The sequence below is a fragment of the Equus caballus genome, chromosome 22, assembly GCF_041296265.1.
Source record: "Equus caballus isolate H_3958 breed thoroughbred chromosome 22, TB-T2T, whole genome shotgun sequence".
NCBI lineage: Eukaryota > Metazoa > Chordata > Mammalia > Perissodactyla > Equidae > Equus > Equus caballus.
Genome location: NC_091705.1, coordinates 50,641,835 through 50,654,119, shown reverse-complemented (window position 1 = coordinate 50,654,119; position 12,285 = coordinate 50,641,835). Strand labels below are relative to the sequence as shown.

At 59.8% G+C, this 12,285-nt stretch overlaps 1 long non-coding RNA gene across 1 annotated transcript; it reads right to left on the bottom strand.

Annotated features, from left to right (window-relative positions):
- Window positions 1–4,485: 4,485 nt before the first annotated feature.
- LOC138920252 (uncharacterized) lies at window positions 4,486–8,483 on the bottom strand. Its single transcript, XR_011431114.1, has 4 exons — window positions 8,070–8,483; window positions 7,914–7,969; window positions 5,384–5,472; window positions 4,486–5,289 (listed from the first exon to the last, which is right to left on the bottom strand). It is a non-coding gene; the product is annotated as an uncharacterized lncRNA (long non-coding RNA).
- Window positions 8,484–12,285: the final 3,802 nt, after the last annotated feature.

Genomic DNA, 12,285 nt, shown 5'->3' with positions numbered 1-12,285 from the left:
ACCGTCCAGGGTGGCTCTCATATTATTTGTTCTTACATAAGTGGGTATGGCAGCTTGTTTTTCTCATTAGCATCGCTGCATGCACACTCCTCCCCATGTGCAGGCACAATGACGCCTGCGAGCCCTCACCAGTGGATGCAAAGGTTCCAGCCCTTTCCCCTCTGCAGCCGTGGCTGCCATGAGCACCCTGTCCAAGGACCCTTGCCTCTAAGTGCCTTTCCCTACACACTAGATTCCTAACAGCACCGGCCTGAGTCAAAGGGGGCCTGTGTTCTCCAGGCCAGGAGATCTGGCCAGATTGCTTTTCCAAAAGCTTGTGCCGATCTGTGAGTCCTGTGAGCGAGTTTGTCTGCAGCAACGCAGGGCAACCCAGTGCTCTTCGTATTTGTCAGCCTCTGTGTGTCTAAGGTTAGCGAATGTTGACTGATCCTGGCCCGCAGACGGCCCGGCACCAGGAGCCATTCCGCAGGTCGCGCGATCCACGCCGCTCTTCCTCGCTGCCCCTCGGGGACCCCTCACCCGTGGGACCCTCTCCCCGCGCCTTCGTGATGGCCAGACAGAAACTGCGGCCTGGATCTCAGCCAGCCAGCCCTGCTTTGGGGGAGGGGAGATTAAGCGGACGGGGTGGTGGGGTGAATGGAAAGGATGGGAGACCCTCGGCCTGAGAGTCGCGTCTCGGGCTTGGGGGATCCGCCGCGTTTTGCATGGCTAGCGTGAGACCCCGAAACTCAGTGTGGGGGCGGGAAAAAGGCATAACCGGAGCCCCGCATTTCCCGGTAGGAGCCGCCGGTGGCGACTCTGACTGCACTGGGGGCCCGAGGTCCCCGGAGGGCACAGAGGTTGCTTTTCTGGTTCCTGCAGATCGTGGAACTGGCGACATTTCTCACAAGGTGGTGAGGCCGCGCGGAAGGTGGAAGCTGTCGCCAAGGGGCAGTCTGCACGGCGGCCCTTGGAGAACGGCTGGGTGACCCGAGACACCCTCCTGCTGCCCCGCCTGTGGCTCGAGGCTTCGCTCGGAGGGGCTGCGGCGTGTCTCCGGGGCGCGGGCGCGTTCCTGCGCAGCCCCTCCCAGCACCCCTCATGAGCTGGAGAGCCGTGCGGTGGTGTGGGGGTCCGGGAGCCGAGCCCTCCTTGCGCCTCGAGAAGGGGAGACAGCCTAGGGAGCGAGTAGAGAGGGTTGGCGAGGCCCGGGTTCGCTAGCAGCGAAGAGTCACCGTCCCGGGTGGGGAGCCCGCGGGGCCGGAGGGCCTGAGGCCAGCACTTCCCAGACCTGCTTTCTTTGGTGCGGATCTCCCACCTGCGCGGGGAGGAAGAGGTGGGGCTGAAAGCTGGGTTCCGCTGAGGCCCAGGCGTCAGGGCTGCGCGCTCATGAGCGGGACTCCTTCGTGACCCTAGATTGGGGGACCCTCGGCCCTACGGCTTCGCGGAGGTCCCTGGAGACCTTGGCACTCGAAAGAGGGGGAGGAGGGGAGGGACCTGGAGGTGGGGGCGGGGCAGGCCAGCCCAGGGTGGGCGGGATCCTGCATGGCCCCCGCGGACCTCCGCTGGGGAGGATCACCATGAACTCAGGTCTCTGGCCGCAGGACAGGACGACGACGACGACCAGGGTCCACTCTGCCCTGCGGAGCACAGCTGGGGGAGGCGGCTGTTCTGGGGCCGTGCGGCGGGCACCTCCGGAGCTCGCTCTGAGCGGATCTAGGTTACAGCCCTCGCGGCTCCTTCTAAGTCTCTTGCGCAGATTAAAAACGGCAACTGTCCCGGAGCTGACCCCAGGGGACCCTGACAGTCCCCTCCCCCGCCGGCGCACAGGCACTCTCTGTTCTCAGCGTCTGCGGAACTCTGGGGCGGGGCTCTGAGGCTCCCGCTCCCCCACCCCGCTTGCCCCGCGGGTCCCTGGAGGCCTGGCGCGAGGTCAAGCCCACAGCAGCCGGGAGCCCACCTCTGGAGTGGGGGGGCAGGGGCCGCTCCAGGGCGGGCCCAGACGGCAGGCCCTTCTTCCCTTCAGCGCTGTTTCAGGCAGGAAAGTGGGGAGAGAGGTGGGGGGGCAAAGGGAGAGGAAAGGAAGCCAGTATGTCTGCCTCCCACTGGCAGGGACCTGAGGGGTCCAGGAGGGGTGCCCCGCCTTCCTTCCTGTGGTTTCTCTAACAGGGACTGCGCTCTGGGGAGACCCCACCTGGACCCCACATGCATACAGACAGGACAGGATCTGGGGGGCCAGGAAAGTGTCTGGGCTTTTGTCCTGAGCCCACACAGGAAGGCAGTGGATGGGAGGATGAAGCAGCAGAGTAGAGAGACCCGCTATCCCCCCTTCCTGTCCCCCACCCTGCCCTGGGGATCAGCACTAACCGCAAAGCTGCCCACCCGCTGCTTTGAAGCTGCCAGGAGCAGGACCCAGCTGCCAGGGGTTAGTGCACGCTCCACCCCTCCGGCTGCGTGGGAGCCGGGAGTGACCACAGGGCCGCCAGCAGCCTTTGAAGTGCTGGGGTGTGGCTGCAGGAAGTGGGCCACAGCCCACCCAAGCCCTGGGCCCACCCTACCAGAGGGCTTGAGCCCCTGACCACTGGGCAGGGAACTCAGGCCCCGAGGTATCCCCAGGCACTAGCCACCTTGGCTGCCAAGGTGCCCACCTGGCCACAGGATGGGGTGGGGAATGGGGGCAAGGAAGGAAATGGCAGCCAGGGGGCTGCTTCCCCCGCCTCTCAGGGCCCAACCCCAGCCCCAGTTTGGGCCAGGCTCCTGTAGAGGAGGCAGTGGGGCCAGGAATTGGTCCCTCTCCCTGCTCTCAGCTAAAAATAGCAGTCTCAGGCTTTGTGGAAAGCCCCTGGGGCGGGAGAGGAAGGAGCAGGCTGCAGGGCTGGGGCCACAGGGAGTGGGGAGCAGGGCCAGGGGAGCGAGGCCCGGCAGGAAGTGCCCGGGTACGCTGGCCCCCCAGCAAAGGCTCCAGTCAGCGGACACAGCCCGCTGGAAAGTCCCAGGTGGTGTCTTCGGACCTGCATGGGGCGAAAGTCTCCTGGGTCCCTTAGGCTGGGCCTCGAATGCCAGGTGGGCTGCCCCTTGTCTCAGCTATGGCATCCTCCTGGGCCTGGGCTGGTCTCTGGCCATGGACACCAGGAGGGCCAGAGGAAGGCAGTTCTTTCTCCCTCAGGCATTCTCTGCATCTGGTGATGGCCTGAACTGCCCTACCCTCCAATGCCCATTTCACCACGCTCAACAAGAACCATTCATTCCACAGACATTCACCAAGGGAGGGCTGGCTGTGCTGGTGGCTGGGGACAGGGCTGAGCATGGTCTGTTCCATCCCTGCCCCCAGGGTGCTTGCCGGCTTTCAGGGAACAAACACCAGTGGCCACCAACCTGGAGGAGAGAGGGCAGGAGAGGGGTCAGGAGCTGAGACCAGAAAGATGGGTAAGAATTAGCCCATGAATTGGATTGTGGAGTGGGGGCCTGACCCTGGGAGAGGCCCTGGGGCTGAAGGGAGCTTGGCACCTTGGAAGAATAACAAGGCCAGTGTGGCTGGAACCTGTAGGGGTGCAGGAATGAGGCCAGGGCAGGGGCAGATCAGGTAGGGCTTTGTAGACTGGGGCCAGGAGTTTGAAAGGAAGCCACTGAAAGATTCTCAACAAGAAAGTTCCAGACTCATGTTTGCATTTCAGAAAGGTCACTGCTCTGTGGAGGATGGATGGGGGAGGGTGAGCGTGCTGGAGAGAAGGCAGGGAAGGCAGCGGAGCCCGAGGGCCAGCACAGATCTCGGTGGATTCTGAAATATGGGGCAGGCAGTGCAGAAGGGGCCCCTGGGGGGCATCATGGGACCAGGAGTGTTGAGGGTCCACTCCAGGTCCCACTTTCTGGTGGCACCAGCCCTCCCAGGCTGATTTCCCAGCAGTGAGCAGTGGCTTAGGTGTTGGCAAGGAGAAAGTGGGTGGTCCAAGTTCTTCCAGATGATGCCCCAAGAGGACAGAAATGCTAATACTTCTGGTATTTGCAAGAGAAAATACAGAATCTGAACTGGATAAGAAGGAAGCCAGAGAGAGGGGCAGTCCACGTGTTTGGGAGAAAGGAGAGTTGTTCCTGGAGTGAAGGGCTTGGTGAGATGTCATGGCTGTGTGGAAAGCTGGGGGTGTGGCCACAGAGGGAGAAGGTGGGAACAGTTATTTCAGAGTGGGTGACAGCTTGCTCCAAGGTCTGACTCTGAGTGGGCGACTGGAGGTCTTTGAGGTGAGGAGGTGGAGGAAGCATTCAAAGAGGGGCCCACAGGCCATCTCCCAGGGGAGTTTGGAATCTTGGTAACTGACATCTCCAGGAGGGACAAGGGAGGTGACTCTAGCTTTCACCTCCATCACTGCCAACAGCCACTGTCACTGTCACCTAACCACAGTCCCCTCCGTCACCATCAACACCTCTGTTGCCTCCAGCTCTGTCATCACTTCCCCATCAGCATCACCAAAATCCACCATCATTCATTCATTCACTCAGTGGACAAATAGCTTGAGAATATACTCTTGGCAAGGAATCTTAATTGAGCTCTGGTCATGGCGATAAGCAACACAAGTGAGGCCGCTGCCCTTGGGGAGCATACAGTCCGATGGGGCAGACTGAACACAAACACATGAAAAGATTTAGAAAACGAGAAGTATAACAACGCGACAATCCCACCCGCCGGTATTTTCCCAAAGAAACAAAACACGCTCACACAAAGTTGTCCTCCAATGTCCACAGCAGCATTATTCATGATGTCCCCAAACTGGAAACATTTGAATGTCCATGAGCTGGTGAACGGTGACCAAAGTGAGGTCCATCCACATAGTAGAAAGAGCAATGGACTGCTGATACGTACAGAATGAATCTCAAAAGCGTTATGCTAAGTTCATGAAGCCGTTCACAAGAGACCACATACTGCTTGATGTTTATGTGAAATCCAAGAAAAGACAAAACTATAGTAACGTAAAGCAGATCAATGGTGGGCAGGGGCTGGGGGAGAGAATGAGTGCCCAGGGGCTGAGAGGGCTTTCTGGGTGATGGGAGTGTTCCACAGCATGGTGGTGGGTGTGGTTACATGACCATACGACTATCGAAGCTCGTCAAGTTGTATGCTTAAAATTGGTGAATATCATTATATGTAAATTATACTTCAGTAAAGCTCAACTTATAAAAAGATGTAAAGACTGACTGGAATCATGAGAAGCATAAGGAGGGGCCATGATGGGGAAGGAGATGAGGGCTGGGAGTTGTAAGAGCTGGTTTTTGGCGGTTGGCTTCTCAGCAGAGGTGTCATTTCTCTTGGGTGGGCACCTGGGAGCGGAATGCGGGGTCATATGGTAACTCTCTGCCTAACATCCCCTTTGGTGACTTGAACTCTTAGGTAGACAGGCAAATTCAGACTTACCCTGTTTGTTGAGGTGATTCACTGTTAGAGGCTGTTTTAGATGAGACGTCACTTCCTGCTTGGGTAACTGGACAGACTGACAGGATGTGCTGTGAATGACCAGCAAGCACTTGTATGGCTGAGGCTGAAGCCAGGAGACCGGTGTGGGAGGAGTGGGAGGCCCCCAGGTCTCCCAGAACAGCAGGGGTTCTCTGGTCTGGCTTCACCGCCGCCCAATAGGCGAAGCCCAGGGAGCCTGGTGGGCGAGTCCCCCTGGTCCTGGCAGCTGATGTGGAACCACAGGAAGTCCTTTGATCTGCTGCCTCAAGCGCTCCTAAGACCCTTGTCCCCCAGACCAGTGAGCAAACTGCCAGCCTGTCTCAGCCTACAGTGCCCACTCAGGGCAGACCAGGCTCTGCTGCTGCTCTCCGTGGGAAGGGGCTACAGGAGCAAGGGGTTCCCATGGCCTTCACCTCAGCTGGACTGTCCCTGAAGTTCCTGTCCTGGGCAAGGGAGGGCCAGGCCCAGGCTGAGGCCCCCCTCTAGGGCAGTGGGCCCCAGGACCCAGCTGGAGGAGCGGGCCCCATCATGAGAGGTGAAGGCAAAGCTGTGGAGGTAGAGGTGCCCCACGTTGCAAGTGGCAGGCCTATGGGCCCTGGGGCTGGTGCCACCTACGGTGGGTGTGTGGCCACTCTGCATCCTGGCTGGCCATGGTGGAGCCTGGGAGTAGGGGCCTGAGTTGTGTCATGGGTGCTGGCTCTGCTGTCCTTCTCAAAGCCGTTGTTCGAAGTCACTTGGACTGGCTGTTGAGGCACAGGCCAATCTTGGAACTGGCGAGCCCCAGGCCCCAGTGACCTTTTCCCCCTGTGGCCTTGACTGGGGCTGGGAACCTCCGGCCAGGCGTCCTGTGTCCTGCCAAGAGGATGTCCTGTCCTCCAGGCCAGCTCCCCGCCCTCCTCCATCCCTCTGGGGCCTCCAGGGATGGAGGTGGGGATGTGGGGGTGGAGAGGAATTGGAAGTCAGCCAGCTGTCCCCCTACAGCTGGGTCCTGAGCCCTGTCTCTCCCAGTTCCCTCCTCCCCCCTGGACCTGGGTACAGGGGACAGAGGCCCCCAGCCTAACACCTGGGATTTTTCCAGGACAGACTCTAGTTCCCCTGGGGGGGGGGGGGCACTGCTCTAAGGAACAAAGACCAGGGGAGGAGAAGGGAGTGAGGAGCAGGGAAAAGGAAGGGGAAAGGGATGAGCAGGCTCTGAGGCCACCTCTTCGTGAGCTGCCAGGTTTCCTGTCCTCAGGGTGTGTGGGCGCGAATGTCTGGGAAGAGGGGTGCATCTCAGCTCAGCTTCTGCTCCTGCCACCAGCCTGCCTCTCGTTGTGGGGAGAGCGAGGCCCCGGGTGGGGGAACTCAGGTGGGAAGGGTGCTGAGATCCCCAGAGTTCAGCCTGAAGTGGGCTGTGGGAAACTTGGGCTGATACTCGGGGCAGAGACAATGGGCTGAGCACCCCAGGTGCAGGCCCCTCCTCTCCAGCAATCTATGACTGTGACGCGAGGGTGGTCCCTGCACCCCAGCTGGTGGTCTCTTGGCCTCTGTGTGTGTCTTCCCATGAGTGTGTGTGTGTGTGTTGAGTGTGTGTGTTTCTAGGTGGGTAGGTGTCTAGGAGGGACTGAGTGGAGATCTGTCTGTGTGTGTCTGTATTTGTCTCTTGAGTCTCGTGCATCTGGTATGTTTCTGAGGAGGTCCCCAGGCACTGTGTGTGTGTACAAGTATGTGCATGTGTGAGTGCACGTGTGTTTGAGTCTGCATGCTGGGCTTGCGTCTGAATCTCAGGGTATCTATGTGGCCTCCGTGCACATCTATATTTGTGGGGTGGAGTGCTGTTTTCCCTCTAAGGTCAAGAATGACCAGTCCCCCACCCAAGAAAGCATTGACCCCAGGAGGGGTTGGGGCAGGAAGGCAGCTGTTGTGCCTTCTCTCCGCACCCCCCCAGGGCTCTGTCCACCTTTAGCAGGGCAGCTCCGCTGAGTTAAAAATAGCCCTGGGGCCTCTGGAAGCGGAAGGGGTAGAGGCACCCGCAGGCAGCAAGAGGGAGGAGGGTGGGAGGCACCCCTGGCCCAGCAGTCGGCGGGCGGTCCCCCGGGTCTGCGCCAGCACTCCAAGGCCAGCCGGCTAGGCTCCAGCAGGGCGGGCTCCACATCCGCCTGGCCCCACCTGTGAGGCTGCAGGACCCCGACCCTGCCTGGCTGCTCTGGGCCCTGCTCTGGAGAAAGGCAGAGCTGGTCCTGATGCAATTAGCCTAGCCCGAGCCCTGCTCCTGGCCTCTGTCCCCAGAGTAGGCAGGGCCCCCAGCCCCTCTCTGACAGCCTCTCCCTGGGGCTACCCTCTCCTGCCCTTCCCGCCCATTCCTGGCCCCCGTCAGTCCACTCCCTCCACAGAAGCAGAGGGTGCCAGGGAACACTCCTCCCTAGTGGGGTGCGGTCAGTGGAGGGTTTTTGGGGGGTTTTGTATAACTTTGTATTGAAGTAGCACACACATACAGAAAAAGTGCACATACCTTAAGTATATGGCCTAATGAATTTTTATAAACTGAATGCACCTTGTCACCAGCACCTGGATCAAGAAAACAGGACATGGTCAGCCCCAGGAGCCTCCTTGGGCCCACACCCCAAAGGCTATCACTGTTTGATTCTATTGGTTCCACTGGTCCCACCTGTTTCTGCACTTAGCCTGTCGTGGAAGCAGTTCTGCCCTAGCCTGGACGACACGTGGCGAGGCGTCCACAGTGGCTCCCAGAGCGGAAGGTGGCTGGTTCTCAAGGCTGTCCCACGTTCTGCTGTGTGATGGACCCAGCTGCGTTTGTCTGCTCCGCTGCTGACAGGCGTCTGGGTTTTTCCACTTTGGGGCTGTGACAAATAGGGTGGCCTTGAAGATTCTGTACATGGTTTTGGTGAACCTGAGTCCAGATTTCCCTTGGGCACCCCTAGGAGTGGAGTTGCATTGGAACTAGCCACCATCCCTCTGGGGCCTCTATGGACGCTCTCCCAGAAAGGCTGGGATTGGCCCATGATTTCACAGGGTGCACCTCCTGGAGGTTCCTGAAACTTGAGTCCAGCCTACCGGGTCTGTCTGGTCTTTTGGGTCTGTTTGTCCTTGGAGGGGCTGGGCCTTGGGCTGGGGTCTCCCAGGGAGAGGCTGTCCTCCTGCCAGGAGGGATGGGCAACATGTGTGTGCACCCTCCACCAGGCCAGGCACGCCCAGAGGAGGCGCCCCATCCCGGAGGCCCACACCCACCCTTCCTTCCTCAGGAAAACCTGTGGTCTGATAAGGCCTCCAGTCTCTAGTTCTCAAAACCACCCCGGCACCGGGACCCCCCAGGGGAGGAGGGACGAGAGCCCCACGCAGCTGTGGCCGCTGGGCTGGAGACCTGTTTCTTGGTGCTCCACAACCACTCCTAGACAGCAGAGCCTCCAGGCATGGCTCCAAGGGAAGGGGGCTCTGAGCAGCCCTGGACCCTGGCTGGGTCTGGGGGCTGTGAGGCAGAGGGGCTCGAACCAGGCTTCCCCCGGGGCAGGGCATCCCCTTCCCCCGAGGCGTTGGCCAAGGTCCCAAGCCCCCTCCAGCCCCTCACCGCGGGTTTTCCTTCTGACCCTACCTGAGCCTATCGTGGGGGGTGCAGAGGAGGAATATCTGCCCCCAACTCTTGCTCGCTGCCCGGCACCTGCCCAGTCATGCGCAGTTGCCCAGTTCCTAGCATCAGGCAAGCCGCTGTCCTCCAACATGGCCACTGCCTGGGGTCTGCCAGCCCTGGGACTCCCAGCAGCATCCCAGGATGACTCCAGCCCAAATCCCAACAGGAAGGAGGTGCCCACAGGACATCCAAGACTCGAAACTGTGGCAGAAAGCCACAGAGCTGCTCTCAGCTCCCCCACCGGGCCCTGTACCTCCACGCGTCCGCCCTGCACTGGTGTTTGTTAAACTGCCCTCATGCCAATAATGCCAACAAGAAAGGCAGTGCCTTCTGGGGTGGCTTTTGTGTCAGGCCGTCCTGCTCAGCCCCCTTGGCTCCATCAGGAAGGTCTTTAGGTGCAGACCGCTGCTCTGAGAAGTAAGTGACTTACCAAACCACACAGCTGGTGGGGATCCCAATCCTGGCCAGGCTGGCCCAGAGCCCTCAGGACCTAGGCCACAAAGGGAATCAGATATGGCCCTGCCACGTGGTGCACCAGGAGAGGGTGAAGGACAGACAAAAAGCACAGGTGTTAGGCCAGAGTCTGGGCGGGGTCCTCTCTCTCCTGGATCAGGAGGGGAGACTGTGTCTTGGCAGGCTGGGGGGCCTGGGTTGAGAGTGAGTCCTCAGGGATGGCTGAGAACTGCCAGGTAGGTAGGAACAGGACAGGCATTCCAGGTTGAAAGAACAGCAGGTGCAAAGGCCCTGGGATGGTGAAGAACCAGCAGTGTTTGGGCACTGGCAGGCTGGGCCGTGGGCGTGGGAGACTGGTGGTAGGCAGGGTCTGAGTGCAGGTGTGGGTGCCCACTCAGCAGGCAATCTCCTGTCCAACGCAGGGTGTGCAGGCTTGGAATCCATGTGTCATGAGACCAGCCACAGGTGCAGCTCAAACGATGGGTGGTGAGGGAGGTGGGCCCAGGCTCCCAAGCAGAGTGGAAGGCAGGAATGAGGGAGGCCTGCCCTGCCAACGGTGGGGGTAGGAGGCACTATTCTGCTTCGTTCCAGATGCTCCCTTCTCCCTTCAGACTGTGCTGGGTGGGGCCTCCGTGGAAGGCAGCGTCACCAGCTAGCACTCGGGGCTAGCTTCATCCTGGAGCTGTTGGGGAGAGGGAGTGTCCATCAGGGGTGGTCCCACCTGGGCAGGACTGGAGGTCCTGAGAACCTCCAGGGGTCCCTAACGGGGGCCCTGAGCCCCAGACAACAGACGCTGGTGTCCCAGCCCTCAATCATGGTGGGGGGGTCTTGGAGGGGATGTTGGGGTCTGCGGTTAAGGATGGCTGGAGAAGGGAGTCCTGGGCCAACTGGAAGTCTGGATCAGGGCGACTGAGGCACCGTTTCCTCCAGACACAGCTTGTGGAGCTGCCCTGGGCCCAGGCACCCTGGGGAGGGGGCTCTGACCTGGCCTTGCCCAAGTGACATCTGAAACCCCCAGGGAGCATGAGGGAGTAGTACCCTGGGGTCACCCTGCTGCCACACGACCTCTCCTGACCCCAGCCATACTGGGACGGGGGCAGTCTGCCCCAGTGATCACCGGGAAGGGACTTCCCCTTTGTCACAGGGACCCCAGCCTGCTCCACTCCCTTGGAGGCCTCCCCGGCCCCGTGCTGAACCTGCAGCCCTGACCTCTCTCCTCAAACCTGGGTGGCAGCACCTGCGTGGCTTCCACACTCACAACCACTCCGACTTCCTGTCCCGAGAACAGGCAGGCACCCCCTGTGCTTCCCCTCGTGTCCCATGTTTGCTCCCACCAGGGCACATTGGCTCTGCACCCGAAAAGTCACTCTGCGTCGTTATCAGATCAAGTCTGTCTCCCGTTCCACAGCACTGTGGCCTGTGGACAAACCCAGAAGCCCACACTTAGCAACAGTTGGAGCCGGGCTCATCCCCACGGCCCCGGCAGGCCTTTAAATCATCTCCCCAAGGATTACCCCTGCCCGGCTCCAGCTGACCGCTCTGTCCTCGCCCCTCCACCTCCCTATCTAGAGGTGCGGCTGGCCTTCATTGCTGAGGCTTGTGCAGGACCATCTCCTGCCCAGTGTCCAGAACTGGGCCTAGCTCACGGGCGTGTGTTTGTTCAGCTGGGAGGGAGGAAAGGGCATGAAATGTCACACATTCACAGACGCGCCTGCACACATATGGCCACCTCTGAACAGGTGCACACAGACACATACACACAGGCACATACAGACACCATTCGCAGACACACCCCAGGACCCATGTGCACCCACACAGACACGTGTGCAAACACACAGACAGCCCCACACGCACAGGCGAAGACGGAGGCTCATGCCGACTGTATTGAGAAACAGTACCGACCTTTGCTAAAGGCGGCGAGACCCACTGCAGCGAGGGCCAGACAGGGGGTACAGACAGACCCGACTCCTGCTGAGACAGACGACCGGGGCTTTTAAAGGGAGAAGAGACAAAAAGAGGGCAATAGGGATGGAAAATTCCAGAAGGAGTGAGTGGAAGTGACTGAAAGTGTTTGGCTGGGACAAAGCACATTTTGCGGCTTGGCAGCATTCGTTTTCTCGAGCAAAGACTCAGCACAGGGCCAGGCTCACCTTCGGGGACAGGCCGGGTGCAGGTGGAGGCCAGGCTGAGGTTGGGTTGAGGCTCAGCACAGTGCTGGCTGAGCCTTCATGCGAGTCCACGGTTTACAGCCTGTGGGTCATGTGTGGACAGTGGTCTGGTGGCCCCTGCGGCCTGCCTGTGTTTTGAGGGTGGGCAGAGCCAAGAGCATCCTGTGGCTTCAAATTCTAAAACTGAAAATGAGCATCTGGGCTGAGATGGACCTTGAGAGGCTGCTTAACCCCCAACATGACCCTGAAGGAGGAGATTTTGTTCACTTACTTAATTGCTTGGGATTTGAAGTTTTTGCTTTTTAAAAATAAACTTTTCATTGTAGAATAATCTTAGACGTACAGAAAGGTTGCCATGTTTCGAGGTACAGAGAGTTCCTGGGTACCCCTCCCCTGGCTTCAGTTTCCTCCCGTGCTGTCATCCTGCATCACTGTGGCCTGTCTATTGACACCAAGAAGCCCCTGTTGCTACACCTCTCTTAAATGCAGTCCAGGGACTGGCTTGCTGGCGCAGTGCTTAAGTGCACATGTCCTGCTTCTTGGTGGCCCAGGGTTCACTGGTTCAGATCCCAGGCACTGCTTGGCAGCCATGCTGTGGTAGGTGTCCCACATATAAA